Below are 6000 nucleotides of genomic sequence, written 5' to 3'. Positions count from 1 at the left end.
GATAGATAGATAGATAGATAGATAGATAGATAGATAGATAGATAGATAGATAGATAGATGGATAGACATACACATATATATACATATGTGTATATCTGTGTATGTATATGTATATATATGACCTTACCAGTATAAATTCATAACTGTTAACTATGGAGTCAGCTTAAAATATGCTGGGTTAATATCATAAGCCATTGTTAAAAATTTTTTTACTCTACTTGCAGGGCTTATAAGATCATAGAACTCTTCATTACACAGATGCGGGTATCTTAAAAAGATTTCTGCTATGTTGAATTCACAGTAAGAGCATTATCATTATCCACTGCATTTTTAAATCAACAGTTTTCTTTTTTCCTATTACTTCATCTTTTGAGCAATTTAATATATAACCCAAAAGAATTCAGATTTTAAAAAGGAGTTACTTTTCAAACAATATTTCAAACAGCGAATTGTCAGATTAATGTTAGACACTATCTTAGTTCACGTTACAGATTGATAAACTGAGTTAACTTGGTTTAAGATTACACAGCTAAAATTTTCTGAGACCAAAGTGTAAATCAGATTTTTCTGATCCAAACCCAAAACTCATTAGACTATCTCAGCATTTATTTGTTTTGCATATAATTCTTTTTTATTAATTAATTAATTTATTTTTAGTTTTCAACATTCACTTCTACAAGGTTTTCAGTTCCAAATTTTCTCCCCATCTCTCCCCTCCCTCCACCCCAAGACAGTGTGCATTCTTTCCCCCAATCTGCCCTCCCTTTTATTAACCCCCCTTTCTCTTATCCCCTTCCCCTTCTCTTTTCCTATAGAACAGGATAGATTTCTATACCCTTTGCCTGTATATCTTATTTCCCAGTTGCATGTAAAAACAGTTTTTAACATTTGTTTTTAAAACTTTTTGAGTTCCAAATTCTCTCCCTTCCTTCCTCCCTACTCACCCTCATTGAGAAGGCAAGCACTTCGATATAGGTTATACATGTATAGTCATGCAAAACACTTCCATAATAGTCATGTTGTGAAAGACTAACTATATTTCTCTCCATCCTATCCTGCCCCTTATTTATTCTATTATCTCCTTTGACCCTGTCCCTCCTCAAGTGTTTGATTACCCCTTCCCCCAATCTGCCCTCTCTTCTACCATTCCCCCCTCTCTTATCCCCTTCCCCCCTATTTTCCTATAGGGTAAGATAGATTTCCATACCCAGTTGAGTGTGTATGTTATTTCCTCCTTAAGCTAAATCCAATGAGAGTAAGGCTCACTCATTATATCTCAGCATGTATTTAAAAAAAAAAAAAAACATTTGAACCACAATTTGGAAATTCACACTAGAGAACATAACATTCTCAGCTTCTAATTAGTTTATGGTGTCAGAAATTTCTGTAAATTGGAGAAAAGATCCTGCCCCTCCCCAGATCTGTATTCCCTGTCTGCCTTCTAACTTGGCCAGAGTTAAAAGACAGAGGTTTTTTTTTCCTCTCAAGAAAAAGTTTTCTCTTTACTCTTGCTTTTCAGGGGAAAAAAGCTAGTTTAACTTTTAAACATAGATAATCTGACAAAAGAGAGACAGAAGCACTTACTGGAAAAGCCTTCCTCCTTAACACTCACTAGAGATTTATGAGGGTTAAGTCTCTGCTAGCCAGTCGAGTTGTTTTAAAACTCCATCCTTCTAGGCTCTCTGCTGAAGCATGTAACTAAAGTCACACAGAGGCACATAATAACAAACATAGAGCTGATAACAAACAGGATTGTATTCTCTGACTTAGACTGTTTAAGATCAGTTCTAATCTGATTAACATTTTCCTGCAGAGAAGCTAATTTCAATTCAGTCTTGTTTACAATTTTCTAAATACCAAAATTAAAAATGCTTCCCATGGGGGATTTTGATGGGGAACCCCAACTTGCCTAGGCGTGATCTCAAATGCATGATTATCTCCTGCCATTCTTGCAGTTTTTTGCTACTGTGGCCCATAATTTTTTCACCATATATCCAGCTGCCGTCCTGGAAGGTCAACACTATTACTGGCCTAGAGACCAAATTACCCATGGACAAATCTTAATGACTAGTTACTGGAAACCCTTGAATAAATCCTCAAAGAACTCAACCAAGGCAAGAGTTAAGAAATCTGAGAGGGGACTTAGTAAAGGACAATCTAGGTCCTGGGCTCTGGATGGACAAAATAGGTCTGAGTACAAAACTCACAGGCTATGTCCAGGTCTGAGAATGTCCTTCTTCTGAGAATTCCACTTCTGACACCAAATGTCAACCTTGCAAAACTCAGACCAACTAGGCAATCAGTAAATAAAATGAGGCATTTATTCAGGATCAAGGAATTGCAGTTCAAGACAATACATTGCCTTATTCAGACAGGGATGCCCAGGGAGGAAGGGAAGAAAGGGATTCTTATAGAACATAGTGATGGGAAATAGCAGAAGGACATATAGTCTGATTATACAGAACAACCAAGCTACAGGAAGGGAGCATTGAAGGTGCTGAGGGGTAACAAAAATAAGGGTGCAGAAATGTCCTTGCAATTACCTATGTCTGAGAACAGGGGTGCTTAGAAACTGTTGGTATATGCAAGGGTCTTCTTGGGAGCAAACTGCTGGTCAGTGCAGAATAGGGGCCAAGGGTTGACAAAGGAAAAAGGAAGGATATAGTTATGACAATATTGATTGTCCCCTCAAAGGCACAGACTGACTTGATATAAGCAATAACAGAGCAAAAACCCCTTGCCTCTGTTTGATTCCTAGGCATGAGTCATATTTAATAGCCAATCATGTAGCAAGGTTCCTTGTTTATTCACAGGGTATTATAGCCAGGCTCAAAATTAAACAGGTGGGGAAAATTCCTATTTAGAAAGAAAATGGCACAATGGGGAAACCACATCAACAGGATTCTACCTTTGTCTATGCCAAGGTCATCCCCTCAACTTTCCCTAGGGAAAAAATTCTTGCAGCTCAGGGAATTTCCTTTAAATGGTGGATTATTGGTTTAATAAGACTTCAGACAACCATTACTGAAATCAAACTCATAATATCAAATTACAGTTCCAAGAGATTTTACCTCAGCAAAATTTCACTAATCACAGCTTAGAACTAGGATATTATTGTAATAAGTTAAAAATATGCATACATGAGGACATTTAATTTGTCCCTCATATATAAATTAAGAATTCAGTTGCCCTTCCACATTGCAGGAGTTAGGGGAGTGGTGCCCCCAAAATCTGGAAAATCCATGTAAAATTTTTTGGCCTTCTAGTATGAATACCAAGAAGAAGTCTGACTTTTTCTTCTTTTTCTTTTTCTTTCATAGGGTATTTACAGTACCTTATTATAAAATTTATATTGATGTTATATGTGTGTATGTATCTACGTATTATGCATTTCTGAGTTTCCAAACTTTTTTTGTGTTATCTGGTGGCCTTCACATGTCATCTGTGGCTTCCACAAAACTCCCAAAAAATTACCGTTTGATTTCTTATGTTGACCTGCAATATATTGAAAGCATAATGAGGAAAGTTGCTGTGTGGGAGGGATAACTATTATCACATTTTGAACACATATAGTGAATACCTGTTAATTGATTCAAAAGTAAAATTAAAAAAAATGCTGACAATTGTAAATATCCAGACTAACAGATATTCGTATTGCCCGTTAACCTCTAAGGTAATATAAAAATCTCTGAATCTAAAGTCTGTTGTTACTAAGTTGATTAAAAGATGTAACTTCAATATATACTATTTATATTAATATGTACAGTTTCATAATTTTCATAAATGATAATCAAGTAATCTATCAGATAAAACTCACCCTTTACTACAGAAGAACCTAGTAAGTTCTGACTGAGTGGTCAGCAGGACTGATAAGATCTTATGATCTAGCTCAAGCAGAAGGCCCCAAGGAACCCACAGATAAGGATAACTTAAAGAGGACTTTGTTATTTTTTTACTTCTAACAGTAAGTTATTATTATCCATTATAAAACAAAATATAGCCATTTAAATATTTGTTTTTAAATATTTTAACCACATTCTTTTAACAGTTCAACTCATAATCTAACAACATCTAGATTAAAAGAGAAATTACTTTTCTAACAGCATTTACAATACAAGGGTTTACCAAATTTCACAATATAAGAAAAGATTTTAGAAGCACAATAATAACATACATGACATCCTGTATTTAAAACATGAAACAAAACTCATTACCAGTCAGTTGAATGCATTTCCAACTAATCTTATATAGAAAATCACTTATCTTACCACTTTTGGTATTTTTTACTAATCCCATCTAAAACCCAGTATAAAGTAATCCAGTATGGAGTAATAGCATTCAATTGAAGAAGTAATAGTAATAGTAATGGCAATAGTTGACATTTATTTAGTGCTTACCTTATGTCAGGCACTGTGTTAAACACTTTACAAAAATCCTCACCTTTACAGATTAGGAAAATGAAAAAAAAAAAAAAACCAGAGGTGAAGCAATTTGCTTAAGGTTATGCAGCTAATAAATTTCTGAGACCAAATTCTAACTCAGGTTTTCTGATCTATGTACTTTCCAGCATAATGCCTTAATGCCAAATAGAAAATATGATCTGCATTATGTTCTGATTTACTATGATTATCCTAAGAGGAGAATGTATTGTTAAAGGGAAAATTCTTTGTTTGAGCTTTCACCCTGCTTAACAAGGTACAGCTCAGCAAAAAAGAGAATTAAAAGGAGTTTATTAAAATTCATCAAGGTAGTAACACATCGGTGGGCTGATCACTGGAGATCAGCAAGGCATTCACGATGGAGTGATCTCTGATTAATAATGAGATAAAAACAATTTGGATAGCTCCATGTCACTAAAAGTGAATAGGTCATTTTGTCTCAGCTCCTCCCCAATTGCAGTATGTGAGAGCCAACAGGTAAGAGCTGATCTGCTATGTGATGTATAGCAGGTAACACAAAAGCTACAGCCTGGGTAACACCTCTTCTAATACTAACTGACAGGCAGGACTTGGAACTAAGGGTCACTGAGTCAGCATAACTTTCAATAATATCGCACTGTTAAGTGAGACCACATTATGATTTAGTTTCGGAACAAACTTTGGCCAAATCAAATCTGGATTTATAACCACTAATGGTAATATTTAAAATCTCAATTTTCCTAATGGCCCACTGTTTTCGGTTAGCTCAGGTCCAAAATTTTAGTGATAGCACTTTTTCCTTTTCTTTAAAATCACTCAAAGAACCAAATCAATTTCTGTTATTTCCTCAACCTAACCCCACACAGATAAATACCTTAAGAGGGTGGATAAAGGGCATATCTCCCTTACCCTGAGTTTTTAATTTGTAACCCAGGAAGGTCAAAGAGGACAGGGTATGTAGGCTGGCAAAAGCTACTTGCTTAATTTTTTTTTAAATACAAAGGCCTTTAGCATAACTAGTTACACCATACCAAAGAAAACAATAGAGGCAGCTAGATGGTTCAGTGCATAGAGCATTGAGTCTGTAGTCAGGAAGACTTGAGTTCAAATGTGGCCTCAGATACTCACTAGCTGCATGACCCTGGATATATCACTCAATCTCTGTTTGCCTTAATCCACTGGAGATGGAAATGACAAACTACTCCAGCATCTTTGTCAAGAAAACCCCATATGTGGTCACAGAGAGTTGGACATAACTGAACAACAAAAGAAAACAATTTACCAGTCATTAGTTAACTAGCATTTATTCAGTGCTGGGCCATCTCCAGTCATACTGAACCCAGAGGGCTCTGGAGGAGAAAGTGAGGCTAGTGACCTTGCACAGCCCTCTTTCACTCAAATCAAAGTCAATTGGTAGTCAGGTCATCATCTCCCTAATGTGATGGTTCTCTTCAAGAACAAAGGACAAACACAAATAGTAACTGTTTCTCTTTTGGCCAGTAACCCTGAGGGTCTTCCCCTCCCAGTTTGATTTTTTTTTTTTTTAATTAAAGGGGCCATTCCTTGACTCACTTCTTAAAAG

The 6000-nt window shown here is 35.8% G+C and overlaps 1 protein-coding gene across 1 annotated transcript in view; it reads left to right on the top strand.

Moving 5' to 3' along the window:
* The window catches only part of BIRC7 (baculoviral IAP repeat containing 7), a 59842-nt gene that overhangs the window by 15501 nt on the left and 38341 nt on the right, over positions 1-6000 (top strand).

This window comes from Vombatus ursinus, unplaced genomic scaffold (genome assembly GCF_900497805.2).
Source record: "Vombatus ursinus unplaced genomic scaffold, bare-nosed wombat genome assembly UNPS02000580.1, whole genome shotgun sequence".
NCBI classification, from domain to species: domain Eukaryota; kingdom Metazoa; phylum Chordata; class Mammalia; order Diprotodontia; family Vombatidae; genus Vombatus; species Vombatus ursinus.
The sequence above is the reverse complement of the archived record's forward strand: the minus strand, read 5'-3'. Positions and strand labels throughout refer to the sequence as shown.